The 17,549-nt window shown below is 43.7% G+C and overlaps 1 protein-coding gene and 1 long non-coding RNA gene across 4 annotated transcripts in view; both read left to right on the plus strand.

Annotated features, from left to right (window-relative positions):
- STON2 (stonin 2) overlaps nucleotides 1–17,549 on the plus strand; it is a 54,191-nt gene that overhangs the window by 14,664 nt on the left and 21,978 nt on the right. The window lies entirely within an intron of this gene.
- On the plus strand, nucleotides 2,684–8,698 carry LOC137475424 (uncharacterized). The gene is made up of 2 exons (XR_010999886.1): nucleotides 2,684–6,572; nucleotides 6,605–8,698. It is a non-coding gene; the product is annotated as an uncharacterized lncRNA (long non-coding RNA).

The raw sequence follows: 17,549 nt of genomic DNA on the forward strand, positions 1-17,549 counted from the left end.
TTAGTGCATTTGTCACGCCAGCCACAGCACCAGCTTCATCGCTTCCTGTGCCTCGGGGCTGCACAGCGCTGCCTCCAGCACGGGCAGCTGGCTCCAAAGAGGGACACGAGGCTGGCCCAGGGCGATTCACTGCACCTCCTCTGCAGCAGGCCCCTCACCAGCCAGCCAGAATTAGGATCTGGGTGGGAAAGTTTACATAAAAGAAGTAAAGGGGACTTTCCTGGTGGCTTTGCTTTCATGAACCCACCACTCCTCCTCCTCCCCCGGACTGATTTGTTTGTTCAGGCTTGGTTGCCTCCAGCAACGCATTATTAGTGTGAACTATGGTGTATCCTGGGAGACCTGCAGGATTCCCCACAAATCTTTTGAGTTTTTTGTCTCCAAGGAGGAAGAGACACAAAGGCATTTCACTCTCTTGACGCAGTTGCATGTGCATTGTTCCCCTTCTTTGAGTGTTGGTGTGTCTCTTCAGCAAATGCTGTAATTGGACTGCACAGTTTTCATCTTGCATCTTCATCTCAGTAAGTAGATTATGCTTTTCTTGGTAAAGCCACCAAACTGCACTGCTTTAAAGATTGTATTTGAAAACATGCTTAGCTGAAGAGGTTTCAGCAGAGCTGTGTGCTTATTGTTGCACACACAGATCTGTCCTTGCTGATGGCAGGCCTCAGGCTTTCAGGGTAAATCTGGCCTTAAGATAAATACAGATTGTATTACGCATGAGCAGTTTTCCTTGATTTAGCATGGCTGCCAAGGCAGTGAAGACACAGTGACAATGGATTAACAACATGGGTATGTTCTCAGGGCGCTGCTGAGACCATACATCTCTGCTAAAATCCATGCCACTGCAAATTCTTTAGATATAACAAGTGTAATGAGAGCTTCACCACAATGTGATCAAACTCTGCAGGTATGCTTTTGATCTCTGCTTGGTTTGAAATTACAGGACTCGGCTTCAGCTCCTTTGGCTGTTCTGTGTCCCAGGCTTGCAGGAACCAGCCTGTGTGTCACAACACAGTTCAAACATCATGGAGAGCACTTGATTTCCTGATTAGTCACATATATGTCCAGAGATGGACAGCATCAGATGAACTGATCTCCCATAAAGGTCAAGGCAGCTTAGCTAAGAGAGGTCAGTGCTCCAGTAGAAAAGGCATCAACAACAGATGGCATCTCAATAAGAGAGCAGTCAGAGGCAATGGACATGAGGGTTCTCATAAGGGTGATGTTGTTGGTAATGGGGGGCTATTAGAGGGCAAGGGAGTTAGGGAAATAAAGAGAAGGTGTTTTGAGTGCGATCTGCTTTCACCAGGTGATTCAGTTGCCAAGAGACTCAGATGTTAAAAAGCGGTGACTGAGGCTTCAGCCCTGTCCTCTGTCCCCCTGCCAAGCTGATCCAGGTCTGCCAGAGGGTGGGGGACTGCTGGGGCAAAAGGGTGAGCTGTGCTCTGCTGAGATTGACAGTCCAGCTGCATCCACAGAACAAAACCAGTTTGTCTCGCGTGTCTGAACAACCTAAACCTGAACTAATGGAACAAACTGGTGTGAAAGGAGAAGGGTTTTGCCAGAGCCAGTAGCTCCTTGTCTGCTGGATAAAAGGAAAAGCAGGTCAGTAGAAATCAACCCATCCCTCATCAGATGGCAGGGAGAAGAGTCACTCTTCAATGAGCAAAGGCACTTAAGAATAACCTGATAATTCCTGGATCACTCTTAAGTCAAACAGCACAGGACCAGGACCCAGAAGGCTTCTCCTGCTAGTCCTGGAAACCCATCTCATGTACCTCTTGATATCTTTCTCCAGGGAAGAAGTAAGGGGGAAGAAAATACAAGGATGGATGACTAGGCTATACTTTTTTTGCATTTGGGTTATTTCTTAGTGAACAGCTTTAATCCCCCCTGCTTCAGTCCATCTCCTGCTTTACAGAAAAATTTCAAGGTGGCTCTTGAGCCTCTCAGTTGCCATGCTAAGAAATGCTCTTTAACCCACACGGTCCCTTTTCCCTTTCTTCGCCATGGGATTTTCTCCCTGCCCATTTTTTTCTCTTCTGGATGGTGCTCTACTTCTATTTCTTTCCAATTTAAAGTAACTCAAATGCTTAAAAGCTTTGATGCCAGTGGCATCACCTTGTTTCTAGTGGGTGACCTGCTGCATCCTGCATTCCCTTCTGGGAGGGAAGGAAAAATGAGAAAGGGACCGTCATTCCCCTTTACTTGGCAGAAGGTCCTTCTGCGTGCAGAAGAATTTCTTCATAATCTACTTACAAAGTTAAATTTCTCTTTGTTGACTGGATAATTGCAGTAGCACTGTTGCAAAGTAGTGAAGTAATAGTAGTCTTTGAGAAAATACATACCAATTCTAGCAGTAGCCAATGCTTTACTGGAGTGCCCTGCAGTGTCATTTGAATTCCATCAGTGATTACAATTTCTGCACCTTACGGGAATCTGAAGCTGCAATATTTCCCTAGAATATTTCCATAGAAATTTTGCTATTTTCTATGATGCTGTAGGAGTTTGACTCTTATACCTAGATTTCTACCATCACATTAAAAAAATATGTATTATCTTTAAAATTCAATTTTATGGATGAAAATTTTGTGGATATTTTCATTTTTCTAACTTCATTCATTAAATCATTCCCTCACATCTCAAAAAAAAGCTTTATTTTCTATACTCAAACACTATGAGTAGTGTTTGAGTATAGAAGTCTTCGCTCAAATTAGCATAAATTGGGAAAATACCACTCAAGTTGATGAACAAGTTTTGGAGGCAAGTGGTCTCTGTGCTTAACATCATAACCACCTAGAATCCCCATGCAATAATCTAGAGAGACATGTATTAGAACCAAATTGCTAGCGTCACACTGAACCTGTCACCTACCTGAAATGAAAGTGTAAAATATGTTATTTAATCTAATTGCCTAGTAATCATCAGGAGGTAAATATTCCTTATTACCTGAAAAGTTTAAGAACTTAACACTCCCTAGATATTTTTTTAGGTTTTTGTTTCAAAAGCTTTCAATCCCAGTTCACTTTGGCAAATGCAGTATTTTGTATTTTTTTCATGTATGTAGAGCTGGCTTTGCAATGTGTTTAATAAAGTCAGTTTTCACACTGACTATGTGCAACCAAAAGGGAAGATGTTTAAAAAGAGGAAAACACTATGGTGAATATACAGTAATGGTCTCCAAATTGTATTCTGCATCTGCCAGTACAGTTTACTTTAAAGTAATTTTCAAGTCAACACTTGTACAAAACAGTGAACAAATGGTAAAAATGATGAAAAGACAACTTCTGTTAAAAAATAACTGCTAGACTCACTAAGGCATTGAATTATGGCCATGGCATGTTTTTGTGCTATCTCTGTCTTCTGTGATGAATGGCAGGACTGTTGAGCACTATAAGCATAAAGTAATTTTTTATTTCTGTGATGAGGTAAGATGGTGGGAAGAGTGAAGATCCTCCAACATAGTTTTCTACTCTCTGTTTTCTCCCACAGAAATTTGAATACAAAGGCTGCCTTTATCAAGTGCATGGGTTTTTTTTTTTCCCTAAGCTTCTCATATTTTATAATTTGGCTAGGAATTTTAAAGAATGGAGCAGAGATTAGCACCCTTTGTGTCTTATTGAAGACATATCAACCCCTCCTCCTTAGACACTACAAAATTCCTTGCTAATAAGGCTGACTGAACAAGTCTTCATTAAACTGCATGTTGCTGGCCTGGAGAATTTGTCTCCATCAGCCATTCAGACCATGACCTGGACAAATCAACCGTGATGCCTCGGATGTGAAAAGCCTTTGTTTGGCTTCTCATGTTCTGCACACAATTAGTAGCTCTGCAACTCATCCCCTTGGCCAAGGTAGAGTCACACTGTCCCTTGCTGTAACTACTGGTCTTGAGGAAAGTCACTCTGAGCATTCCTCAAGTGATTCAGTAGAATGTGATTTTAACCATGTTACTCCCAGTCCTATGGAAATGAGTGGCAGATGAGAATTAAGCTGGTCACACCCAGTTAGAATAGTCATGCTGTACTGCCTGTGCTGACAACCTAATAGGAAAGGTAATTGGACAAAATTTCCACTAAATTGAGGTAAAGAAACTGACTTTTGCAATGTGTCTGTCATTAATGTGACTGAGGCATCTCTCAGCTTCCAGACACTGTGGTCCAGATGTTTACCACCTCTTCTTTCAACCAGAAGTAAGTTACAATAGATGTGACTTTTGTGTAACGTGGCAGAATACACAAGTCTTTCATTAAATTCATCTCCCACTAGAAGATAAAGTTATTATAAACTATACAAATAAAGGAGACAGCTTTTTGTAATAGTCATTAAAGGCTTAGGAGCTGTTTCACAAGTATGTAACTCCTTGAGCATGTCAGAGTTTGCTTTGCTCCAGAAGATTGAAGCTTTTTTTCCTCCTCATAAATCCTGAGGATCATGCATTTACTTTGGCACTGGTTTTGCTGCTTCTTCAGGTTATGTCTCGGTTTCCTTCAGTGTTACTGCACTGGAGAAGTGGTATGCCTTCTACTCATTATGGTCAGGAATTAAGATTTCAGATTTTTTGCCTCAGGCACTGGTTGAAGCCTTTCTCTGTTATGTGCCTGCAAGTCACAAGGCAGCAGAAGCATGCAGCAGGTGAGCCAGGGTACTCTATCTTTCTGTCTATTCATATAATTATCTGTATTTCTATGTATGTGTGGGGGTGTGCATGTATACCTACTCTCATTTGTAAATTCTTGAAAGACTTCAAACAAAAATATCAGTTGTGGTTTTTGTTGAAATGGATGGGTGAACATCAGACCAACCCAACCAAGTGTCTCTTCAATCAGACAGGTCTTAACAGTTCCCTATGTTTTCCCTGGCTTCCTCACCCACTCCATCCCTCTCTTTGCATACAGGTCCTGATCTCCTCAGCCACAGCACAGATTGCTTTCCAGCAGCAGGAGAAATGTTTTCTGTCAGTTTGAATCCAACCAGGATGTGAGGAAAATAGCATTGTCAGACACTTCTGAACCAGCCTTTTCTTTGGGGCACAGAGCTCCTGCCTACAGCTCGGAGGCCAAGAAGGGCTTGGTCACTTGTGATAGGAGGTGCATCTGAAGGGATCCATTTCAAATGGATTTAAATGGCAGGCATTGTTAGGACACCCTTAGGGTTGAGGGAGGCATCTCTCTGAGTTCTCAGCATGAGAACTGGACCAGTTGGACAGTGGTCTGTCACCTGTGAACTTCTCTGCAAATTTTTCTTCTCACAAACCTTAAACGCTTATTGGCAAAAGGCTGCTTCAGGCATGTGGATTTATGTAACAAGCAGAAACTCGTCAGAGACTATGTCTTGTAGATGTCCCAGGTATCAATGGCTTTGGCTATTCATATTTTCAGTCAACTTTCAGAGATGTTGTATTTAGCTCTGACTAGTGCCTGGATTATGCCATGTGTTACATAGCTGAGGAGTATCTGGCTTTCAGTTAACCTTTTCTCCTAATGTATTTTGATGCCTTTCTTTCTCTATGTTTTGGTTTTTTTGCTTTGATTATATCCTGGCCTAAGCCATCTTGTCCTGCTAGGAAGATACTACAGAAAGCCATTCTAGACTACTAGAATGAGCTTTAATTTTTGCCATCTTTTCCTTCCAAGAAAAGGATCCTGAAATAGCAACTGTTCAGAATTCAGTGGTTGCAAAATAATTGATAAACACAATCCAAATGCTGCTGGCCGAGGATTGTCTTCAGCCTGGGCTTGGTTCCTTCACTCTTTCTCAACTGCTGCAGGACGAATACAGGCCAGCAATGACAAGATACTGCTCAAGAGCAAGTCCTTATCTGTTACCTATGCTTCAAATGCCTCAGGAAACAGAGCTGAAACAGACTTTCATACAGCTTTCATATTTTGCAAAGATGAATAAGAATAAAAGAAATATGAATGTGAGGTGTGATGAAAATTACACCTTCTCGGGGGTAGCAGGGAGAATGTAGAGGTCCCTCGGTGATTTGCTCTGCAATGAGATCCATTAGGCTGCCGAACAGGCCCCAGCAGTAAAAGCTCTATTGGTTTGCTCTCTACAACACTATCTGCCAAAGAGGTGTCAAACATCCAAAGGACAATCTTAGAAGTGCTGAACTAGACACACAGTATTTATCAGCTGGCTTTAGTTTTTTTGTAGGGATTGTTGAAAAGGTATTGTGGCCACACTGGATTTTGACTGAGCTCCTGTCAAGGTCCAAGGTGGGGTTTTGACAGACTGGACTCAAGCTGGCAATTTCAGGGTGGGCAGGATCCTTCTCTAGGCTGAGAGACGTGAAGTTCAAGTTGAGCTCTTAAAGAAAAACAGAGTTGAGCTTAGGTTTCCCACAGCCAAGCAGAGGCTGAGTTACCAGCTTAACAGGCATTTTGGAGTGAATTTATCCTTTACATTTTTCACAAAGGCTGTTGACAGTTTTTGAGACATTGTGCTTAGAGATAATAACAGCTTTATAGTGCATGTATTTTTTGGAAAGCAGATTTTATTTCTTTCCCCACAAATCTGATTCTGTCCCTAATTTGAGTTAATTAATTTTAAAAGTTTTAAAAGTTTAAAATTTTAAAAGTGCACATTTTAAAAGTTTTTTTTTTGTATTAGACAAAAGGTCAAGGGACTGCCACCTTATGAGGAAAAAACCTGTTTCCTGAGAAACAAGTTTGCTTCAGTATGTCTGTGACATCCCAGCACCCCATGCAGTGCTCTGTTGTGGTGGCCAGATTAATTATGGACCCTAATTGGGAACAAGAAACAAAAGAGGGAGTCTAAGGAAAGATGACTTCATCTCCCTGATCATCTTACATTACCGTTCCACACAAAAAGATTGAGGCAACAGACAGAACAGCAAAGAAAACTATCTACATAGAGTTTTTCCTTGGCTGAGGAGAGAAATGATAAAATGAGAAAAGGAACACTGTTCACCTGGAAAGTCACAAGAGCAGGTCTGATTTTTCATCTTTTCCAGCCAGCATGTTTGTTTAAGCCCACACCTTTAAAAGTTTTTGTTCAAACAGTTTGTCCTTGGGCTAATTTATCCATCTCGTTCTGCTTTAGCCTCAACTTGCTATAAGCCTGGGAATTTTTAGCCTCTGTGAAAGAAGCTTTCTCTTACACTGACAGAGAACGCCTTATCTGCTACATGAAGTTGTTACAACAAGGTGTGGGAGGGAAGTGAGGCATGACGGTGTTGCATAAGGGGCGGCTTCACGGTTGGCAGACTCGGGGGGATTACAAAACAAGTGTTCCGGTTCTTCCATTAATTGTTTAATTTCAGATGAGTAGTATAGGCTAAAATTGGCAAAGACCCAGACAGATAGGTTGGCACAAGTAAGGACAGCATGTGGCTATTCCCGATTTACTAGTTGTTTTGGGTTTTTTCTGAGGAAAGGCACCTAACCCCTGATTCTGAGTCCTTGCCTGTCAACACATCCCCTCTAGTAAGGCAGCCGTGTCTCTTCTGCAGGCTGGCAGGCTCCAGCTTTGTTGCATGCTGTTTGGCACCTTTTGCACAGGAGAGACTCACACAGTTGTCCCTGCAGTGCTTGATCACATTCATTCCATCACCTATGCTCACCCCCTTTCATCATTTAATTCACAGTCATCATTGTACCAACACCCAGAAGTCATATCTTGGCCTTTCATTTCTGGTTCTGCATGCTGCCACAGTCCACCATTCAAACCATAAAGCCATTTACCGTCTGTGGGTAATTTCACGTACTTAAAATTATTTCTATACTGAGATAATTTAATAGGTAAATGGCAAATCAATCATTTTTCTGTACACCAGGTACTTTTTGGTACTTCCCAATTATCCAGACAACTTTGCCTTCAAACAATCTGTTTTCCTCAGTGTGTCAAAATATCATATGTATTTTTTTTCTGCATAGTAATCAATAAGGTAAAATGAGAAAAACCTGAATAACCCAAGGAATGTCACAGAGGAGCAGAAGGATGTTAGCTGTTTCTCAGAGACACTGACAGATTGTTCCTGTGGTTTTCAGTCTTACACCTGAACTGCTTGGGACAGAGGTAAGGGCAAGGAAAGAAAAAATACAGGCTAAACCAGGGCATTTAGGAATACCTAGAAGTGTATTTGGCAGGTGGAGCACTCTCTGTTGGTGGACCTGGCTGTTTGGTAGGTAGGTTGGGTCTCCTTCTCTTTCCTTTTATGGCAAGAGCTGGCAAGAATTTCCTGGATCATTAAGTCTAATTCCTTCTATCACAAATGGACATATCCTATTATTGATGTCATAAATTCGTCTTGCTTGGTGTTTAAAAACAGGTGATTTATTCCTTCCATTTTCCATCTGTAAGACTGTACTGGAATCTCATATCCTTCCAATGATCAAAAACCACCCTCGATTTTCTGTCCCTTAGTTTGAGAGACTCGTGTCTATGATTGAAAAACATAGGAAAATATTTCCAAAGAGATTAGAAATGACTGGTTGAGTTCTTTAAAATGTGGTATGTGCTTTGCATTTGAAAGTTATCTCTGTATTTACCCAGCCTGGAGTACATCCAAAACAGTTCACCTGAGAGGACAAAAGGAAATCCCAATCCTAAAGCCAGTTGGTGACGGAAGAGTTAATGGGACACAGTGGTTCCGCTGCTGACACGGGGAGCAGCCTGCTCCATTTCTGCAAGGTGATGAGCTGAAATGTTTGGCAGTTTGGTTTAGTTTCACCAAAAAAAAAAAAAAAAAAAAAAAAAAAGCCACCAAAAAACAAAGGCGCTTTTTAGTGGAGGAAGAAACCCCAAAACTTGGGGAGTTTTGTTCGGCGGAGTTTAACGCGAAGTTCCGCTCCGTTTCGCCGGCTGCTCCCTGCCTGCCTGTCCTTCTCGCACCTCCTGCTTTTCTGGGTGTGCCAGACCTGCCCCCAACCTGCGCATTCCCCAGCTCCCCGCCCTGCCCAGCGGGCGGGCCGGCGCGGAGCTCCTTCCTCCGCGCCACGGGCACGGCGGGGACGGCCAGCCTCCCGAGGGACCTGACCCCGGGCGGTGCAGCCGGGACGGGATCTCTTCATCTCGGCCGCCTCGGGTTAGTTATCTTTGCTTCGGTGGGAGGAGGAGGAGCGGCGCATAAACTTTTAGAAGCAAGGTACTGCAGCGGCGCGGCCGGTGCGCGCCTGGGCAGGCGGAGGGATGGCTGATACTGCAGAGGAAAGAGGCTGGGGGAAACACCTCCAGCCCATGAGGTCCAGGGGAACCTCCAACACGGTATTATTGACTTGGGAAAGTTTTATTTGCAGGCAGAGTTTGATGCTGTGAGCACTATGGTAGGGATGAGGCAGAGAGTTGACGTTTCGTCCCCTGAGAACAAGTGATTAAAAAGAGAATTGTACGTTTTATGCAACTAAATCGGCATTTGATTTCCCCCTGGGCCGTATTGCTAGCGCCCGCTGCACTGGTAGGAACGCACCGTGTTGTAGAGCCGAGGAGGATGTGGGGGAGGAGGGTGGTTTGGTTCGTGAACTTTCGTGGGACGTTATTTCTCTGCTGATCAGACGGAGGAAAAGTTGGCTGTTTCTCTGTAGTAGAAGATAAAATGAAACGTACAAAAAGAGCTATATTAATTTTCTCCAAATATTGCTGAAATTATAATGTAAATTTGCGTCTGTGCCCACTGAGATGTTGAAGGAAGGGAAGGTTTGGAAGCAGGTTTTGCTGTGAGCTTAACAGCTCGGAGTTGTTCTGTATAGAATTTCAGTGGGTGAGTGAGCAATTCAGATTCGTCAAGGCTGCATTGTTAGGGGATTTCAGTGCCTCGGTATTTGTTGAAAGCACAAGCAGTGTATTGCCCTCGTGTATGCAGGAATAAGCAGCTGGATTTACACAGAAGTGTACATCAGGAACCGAGTTTTGAAGTGCAAAAAAGCACATTTCAGCTCAGTTGCGCTCTATGAGGATAATCTCATGAAAAACATTTTCTTTCCTCTGTTATTTTCAACATCATTTAATACTACAGTACCATGTGTAGGATCATGTATGTCTGAGCACTTTGAGAGCAGGTTGTGTGAGGACATCCTCACAGAGATGTTTATATTTGGCCTTCTGAAAAGTGGTCTGGCTTTCTTTGTAACTTGAATTTTTCACTTTTTACAGCCAGTTCCAAGATGCTCAATTTTACCTCAACTCTACGCATCTAATTTAGTTTTATTAATATTTTTCTGTGAAGGGAGCAGCACTAAAATTCATTCAGCTGTTTTGAAATTGATCACACAACAGGGGAGTGAGATGGAGGTGCTTAAATAACCATTGCTATATTTTTTCCCATGCAGATTAAAAGGTCAAAAAGCTTTCATGTGATCATGTAGCTGGAGCTTTTGCATATCACACAACATAGCGCATCCCTGACTTGGTTCCTGTGAGAACTAGAATCATCTCACCTGCCTAAAGCACTCCTGTGACTTCACTGAGCAGGGTTTTTTGTAAATCAGTTCACTGGTTAATTACCTCTGTGTGGTTTTTAATATCAGTTTCTCCATGTTGCCTACCAACTACCACATATCACTTATTAGATCACAGTAGGTTTTCTTTTATAATCTTCTGTGTAGGTGCTTACAGACTGATTGTTCCTGAATCTCCTGTAGAACCAATTAAATAGGTTGAGCTTTTGTCTTTTGGTGTGTGGTAGAGTTTTTATTCCTTTATATTGTTGTGAATATTTTCTGAAGAGTTCTGAGTTTTTCTATGTTCCTGAATTGTAGACAAAAGATAGGGTTCCACCAGGAATCATACCATACTACATACACAAGTGAAATTATTTCCCATCCCCTTCATGTTTTTCTCTTCCTAAATCCTGTTATATTGGTTCTTTAGTCTCAAGATCACATCAGAGGTGATAATCATTCAAATCTTCTCCAGAATCACTGCTTCCAAAGGTGCCATGCGTCCCATAATGTTGCCTACTTCCCTCTGACCCTCTTTACCTGAGGAAAATCCATACACATTATCCCTCAGTACATACCACTAAACATACCATTTATGGTAAAACACCTTTACAGTCAACATTAAATGAGGTGTACAAAATTATTTCCATCTAAAAAGTGTCTCCTGCTGGCTTATTGTAGCAAGAAAGGCTCCCTTTTGCCACTTCAGCAGAATTGCTGCTCGCAGGATAAAGGAGTTTGTGCTTTACATATCTTTTATCTGCTGCATCGTGCAAGTGCAGACATCTGAGGAATATATTCGCTCAGCACTGTAATCTGCTTGGCATCTGGCCATCCATGGGCAGACAGGGCAATACCCCCTTTCCAGGTGGTCCCTTGTTAGGAATTGAATGAAGGAATGTAAATGAAAAGAGCCAACCTGAACTTTCTCCTTCCCAAATTTAAGCTGAACTCCAGAGCTCTACCGAAGCTGGAAGCAGTTCAGTTGAACTTTTTGTCTGTTTTGCAGCTGCCTCAGCATGTACAGGTTCCAGCTGGGACCAACAGAGAATCACTGAAATGCTGTCAGGAATGCTGATCCAGGAGACTCTGTCCTGACCTGAAGTTCATATACGCTCATGAGAGCTCCTGTTCTCAAGAGATTTTCAGCCTGCTTTGCAGGTCAAAAAGACAATAAAGAAACACTCAGACTTTGGTGTACTTATATAAAACTTACAGTTTACAAACTGCTGAAGTGGACAGCTGCTGCAGGCAGGATCCTTGTTCTTCCAACCCCATCAAAAGTAAAGCTGGTCTTGGCTGAAAAGGGAGTTGCTTTGTCTGCTTGACATTGTTTCCTCAATTTCTGTACCCAAACATGACAGTGAATAAGAAGGGAAATAAGAAGATAACAATAGATATTTTTGTCTTCTTTTTTCCCATCAAAAATCACTGAGAAAAAGGTCTTGCCTTTCACAAAAGCAACCAGAACTTTTCCCTTTGGACAGTGAGGCTCAGGTGTGGATTATCAGAATCTGCGTACTCTAGAGCTGCATGTATGTACAGAGACTCAATGCTGGGAATCAAAACTTGGGGAAAGCATGTTCCATTCCATTCCATTCCATTCCATTCCATTCCATTCCATTCCATTCCATTCCATTCCATTCCAGTAGCTGCCCTCCTGTTAAACTCTACCCTGTGTTTACAGAGGATAATGCTACCAGTGCTCTCTGTATTTATTCTTTGTGTTGGGAAAGTGTTGCCACTTCCACTCAATGACTTTCTAATGGTTCCCACTGTAGCCTGCTTTGCTGGAGAGATAAAATATGTAGAACTAGTTCCTGCCTTATGTTAAAATTGCTAACTGTCCACTCAACATCCGTGATCAGCCAGAGCTTCCTGTGAAATGACTATAGCCAGGGACCTCCCGTGTTTTCCCAACACGGAGATTTCTGCGGGGCCCTGAAGGATGCCAGTTCCAGGCACGCAATGCTTTTAACGTGTTTGGTGCGTGTTAATTTGATCTAGTTCAAATTCTGTACCCAGCGCCCAGGCTTGTCCGTACAAGCCGGTCCTGCGGAGCAGCCTGTGGCGAAGGCCAGCCCGCAGTGAGCGCCGCGCAGCCCCGGCGCTGCCCTGCCCTGCCCTGGCCTGGCCTGGCCGCCGCGGGGCCCGGCACGGACACCCAGCCCCGGGCTCCCGGCGCTGCCCTGCCCGGCACGGACACCCAGCCCCGGGCTCCCGGCGCTGCCCTGCCCGGCACGGACACCCAGCCCCGGGCTCCCGGCGCTGCCCTGCCCGGCACGGACACCCAGCCCCGGGCTCCCGGCGCTGCCCTGCCCTGCCCGCCGCGGGGCCCGGCACGGACACCCAGCCCCGGGCTCCCGGCGCTGCCCTGCCCTGCCCTGCCCTGCCCTGCCCTGCCCGCCGCGGGGCCCGGCACGGACACCCAGCCCCGGGCTCCCGGCGCTGCCCTGCCCTGCCCTGCGCTGGCCGCCGCGGGGCCCGGCACGGACACCCAGCCCCGGGCTCCCGGCGGAGGGGAGGGCAGCCCGGCGGGGAGGGCAGCCCGCTCACCCCGCTGCTATGGCAACAGGCCGGGAATGCCTCTGGCTCAGCCGTCCCGCTCTCCGTTCCGAAGCGCCTGCTCTGCAGACCGCTCCATTGTCTGCCGGACAGTGGTCTTTCCATCGGCTTCCAGCGAAATAGCCTCTTCCCGAAGACAAAAGGCTCGGCACAAAGAGATTTAACAGGGCAAAAAGTTTAAAGGGGAAAAAGAAAATCCCCTTAATTTATGTTTTAACTGTAGGAGAGAGAGGAGAAAAATAATTCTGGCTTCTCCTAAGTGATAGTTGGTGATGAAGGAGAGGGGTCATAACCAGGTTTTGTTGGGATTTGGTAATTGCTTCCTGATGCATCCCGAAACTGTTCACAAGGAGACTGGCTCGCCCACAGGACTGTGGCATGGTTTTTATCCCTGCACAGTCAGGCTGCTGCCAACTGACAACTGTTCAGATCACGTAATGACAGATCTAGGTTTCAATTTGCTTTATGGGTGAACCACTCTTTATATCCAAAATCATGAGAGCTGATCCCAAGAAACAATTTTGTTTAGATCCAGCTCAGAGGACTCAAGTGCACATTTGCCAAGTGTCAATAGATACCTTGTTTTCTGGAGTTTCCCCCTTATGTTGTGGTGCAGTGATGATGGAGAAATTTAGGGGGGAGGATACTGCTGAGGTAGTAAATACAGGATTTAATCTTGCAAGCTGTCATCATTTCTAGAGCATTAAAATTCTGGTTCAAATAAACACACTCCCAGTACATTCTTTTTTCTTGTCTCAAACAGAAACATGCTTTCCTGAAGCCAGTGGGAAGGCAGAATCCTCCTTCATGACTTCAGGTGCTCATATGTGTGCTTCTGAACAAAGCCTACAAGAAATGCCATTCCATGTGAGAAGTTAAAATCGAACCTTTCCATAGGGTGCCTGTCCTTGTCCACATGACTGGCCTTTTTGTTTCTGCCATTTGACCTTGATGTGACCTAGATGAGTGGTACAAATCTGCAAACTGAAGACATGCAGTGCAAAAGATCAGAATACATTACATTCCTAAACGAGTTTAGATATTTCTTCTAGACTTGTTAACCTAGTGGAAGTCCACTTGGGGGTACTTTCTCATCTGACAGCTATTTCTGACATTTTATACAAGTCCTTTATCCATATACACCAGTGGATGAAAAAAAATTCTCCCACCCCTATTTTCATAACATACTGAAGCAATTTTGCAGCATTATCTCATGAAGAAAAAAAAAATTTCTTCCTAGGACATGATCAGTCTTTGAAATGGTAGAATAGAATGCTCACCAGTGAACTGAGCATTCTTGTCCACAGCAGCGTTGTTCCTCCTAGGTAACTCCTGTCAGTTTCCTCCACCAGTCAGTGCACTATGTAAGATACTGCTTTTGGGTGTTTTGGTTACGCATTAAGCGTTGCCCATTTATTTCTTAAATGTTCATTGATCTTTTTGTAGGAGTACAATAAATACCTACTTTATAATCTGAGTACCTTTTGTTTAAGCTCAGTGAAGTCCTCATTTTATTATCCCATGTTCCTCATTTCTCTAATCCCTGTTGTTTCCTTTGGGCAGACCTCAGTTCTTTCAGGACTCTTCTGCAAAATCTCACATGGCCCTTCAGAAAGCTGAGCTTTGTTTACAGGGCACAGCAGCTGTGGGGGCCCTGTTGTTTTCCTTCACATTGGTCACATTCTGTGCTCAGCTCTTGTCTCTCCGGCGCCACCACCAAACCAGCTACGCAGTTTGGTGATAGAGGCAGTGAGTCTTCTTATCACATTGTCCATACTTTTTTTTTTTCCTCCCTAATCTTGTCTTGTACCCTGAAGGGATCTGTTAGGTCCCTTCCACATTTCCAGAATATAGAAGTCTATTTCCACTTAGCTTTCTGTGGTGTATTTTGTACAGGGATTGTGCTGACACTACCAGAGCTCCATCCTATCCAGCCCTAGTAGCCCTGCCTAATTCCTACTTCTGGTGCCTCAGGACAGAAGTTTTCAGGATTCCCTGTTCCTTCCCTCTCTGCATTCCCAACAAAGGAATGGTGAGCATCATTTGGGATTGAAATAGGGCACACAGCTAATACTAGGTGGTGATGAGGGTTGTTAAAACTTAAAATTTGTAAAAGAAATCAGTTGTCTGAGAAGTTATTCTGGACTAGCATTCAGAAATGTGCACCTTTTATACTCTGTTTTGCCTCCAGCCAGAATTCTAGCTTGGATTGAAGATGCCTGTTAAAGATGGAAAGCTGGGAAGTTAAAATCAGCACAGAGGGCTGAAGTATAGGTTTCTTCTTCACTTCTCCCCACCGTGCTGTGATAACATGATGAGTTACATCTTTCCATTCTTCTTGTGTGGGTCACTTTTGCTCAAACTTTTACACTTAACAGAATCCCATGCCTTTCTGTTCACTCTAATCACACCAACATGGTCCAAGGGAGGGAGGAAGAAATTGCATGTTGGATCATTTCTGTTTGGCTGCTTCTGTGGAGTGACCCTGAATAATCCTGTTTACCATGGCAGCAACACACATACATACAAAAAGGGAAAACAACTCCAAATGACATAAGATAGGCAACAGCCCAGTATTTGGTTCTGTTGATTTCCTGCAATTGTGAATAGCTGCACAACAGCTGGGGTTTTATGGTGGGAGCCTGGACTGGTTGTGCTAAGGGAATCTCAGGCCTGGAGCAGATGAGTGTAGAAAAGGGGGAATGGCCTCATCAATCACAGCAGTATATCGTAAAACAAGCAGGTCTGTCACAGCAGCCTCCCAGGCTGGTGGACAGCTGCCTGAGGTTGGAGATGACATGCTGATAACACCACAGGATGATAAGACTCTCAGACTAGGACAGAGGGCTGTATAGCAGGACAGTTAATTAAAATATATTTGGATGAACAAGCTGGAAAGTTTTCTGTCTTCCACCCTCTTTGGGAGTCCTTTTGTAATATGTATACAATGGGTGAGATGGGTCAACTGTTATTTTCCAGAGTTGGCTGAAGTTGTTAATGGTAGGGCTATGCTCATCAGACTGGCAGGGCAAGCACAAACTGACAGCGCAGCCGTGCTTTTCATAACACTCTCCAAGACAACCCCTGTAGCATCACTTTTTTTTTGAATGGGCAAAAACTGAGATAAGTGTCATTGTAGAGGAGACTGGAGTTAGGTTACCAGTAGTGGGAATATTTCTTCCTGCTATGTTCTGTCTCTCTGAATTGTCCTGCTCAGCATATACCCAAAACACATCTTTAAAGGCCTCAAGAGGTGAAAAATGGCAGTGCAACATCCTGACTCAACCCTGCAACCCAATATGAATTTTGAAGACAATAACAGAACAATAACCAAATAAAGTGGTGCCTATCTCACTGTAAGGAGCATGTTTCACAATCTGTTGCTGCAAGCATTTGCTTTCCAGGGTCTTGGTAAGCCTTTTTCACTTACCTCCGGTATTTTCTGGTGGAATCCTCCTTGCCTCTAAGTAGTGTGGACAGTACCCTGTTTCTCAGCCTATGGGAGGAGCAAACAGGATGAAGCAAAAGCCCAGCATTTCTCCTTGAAGTTCACAGCCAGTCCGGTATGTAAGCATTGAGCCTTAGCTGTTTACTCCAGTTTCTCCATCTTTCTCTTTGTTTTCATCCAGATACACTTGCTTGCAATGGCCAGTGCACAAAGAACTACCTTGACACACATAAGTTAAGTTTTGCTCAGCCAAGGGCCACAGCTTCTACTCTCTACAATTGTTTTAGTCCCTACAGGAGCTTCTTTGCTTATTCTCTTTATCATTTATGGTTCCTAGAAAACCCACAGGCTTTCACATGACTTATGACAACTTATTTATCAAACACACGTGACAACAACCATTAACGCTTCCAATTACATCAGTATTTTTGCTTTGCTACCGAGAGAAAACTTGTGGAGCAGAGACCATAAATTGCTAACTGAAGGTCACTTAAACAGTCACATGGTTCAGATTAGCACCTAAGACTTTTGTAGCCCATTCCTGTGTCATATCCTTTGTATCATCCTGCTTCTCAGGCACCTATAATTACTATTTTTTTTATTGAGGGTGTGGGTGTTGAGCTGGCAGGTGCATCTTCAGTGATATCTATGTGGGTCAGGCATTGCATGTAGATCATGTCCGTTTTGTTTTCTCACAATATTTCCAGCCAGTTACCTTCAGTCTTTTGTGTTATGGGTCAAAAATCCCTAAAAAAAAAAAAAAAAAAAAAAAAAAAACCACCACAAATTCAGACACACACGTGGCTTTGTTACAGCTCTTCTCACCTTTGCATTGAGCACTTCCCATAAAAACTTTCCTGTAGCCTGGAGCTCACATATGCTTTGAGTCAAGAAGAACTGGCCAGACTGTCTACTCTGATGCAGTTACATGGTCTTCTCTGCATTTTAAACAGAAAATGTTTGCATAACAAGCTACAGGGGTGAAAAGTGTAAGTGTTAGGCAAAAGTTGAGCATTTCTATCTTCCATAATTTATAGCTATGTATCAGCTGTGTTGTTTATGAAACACATTTGTCTTCACAGTTCACCTGGTAACTAAATTATTAAAATACATAACTGAAATGGAAG

The sequence above is a fragment of the Anomalospiza imberbis genome, chromosome 6 (assembly GCF_031753505.1).
Source record: "Anomalospiza imberbis isolate Cuckoo-Finch-1a 21T00152 chromosome 6, ASM3175350v1, whole genome shotgun sequence".
Classification (NCBI taxonomy): Eukaryota; Metazoa; Chordata; class Aves; order Passeriformes; family Viduidae; genus Anomalospiza; species Anomalospiza imberbis.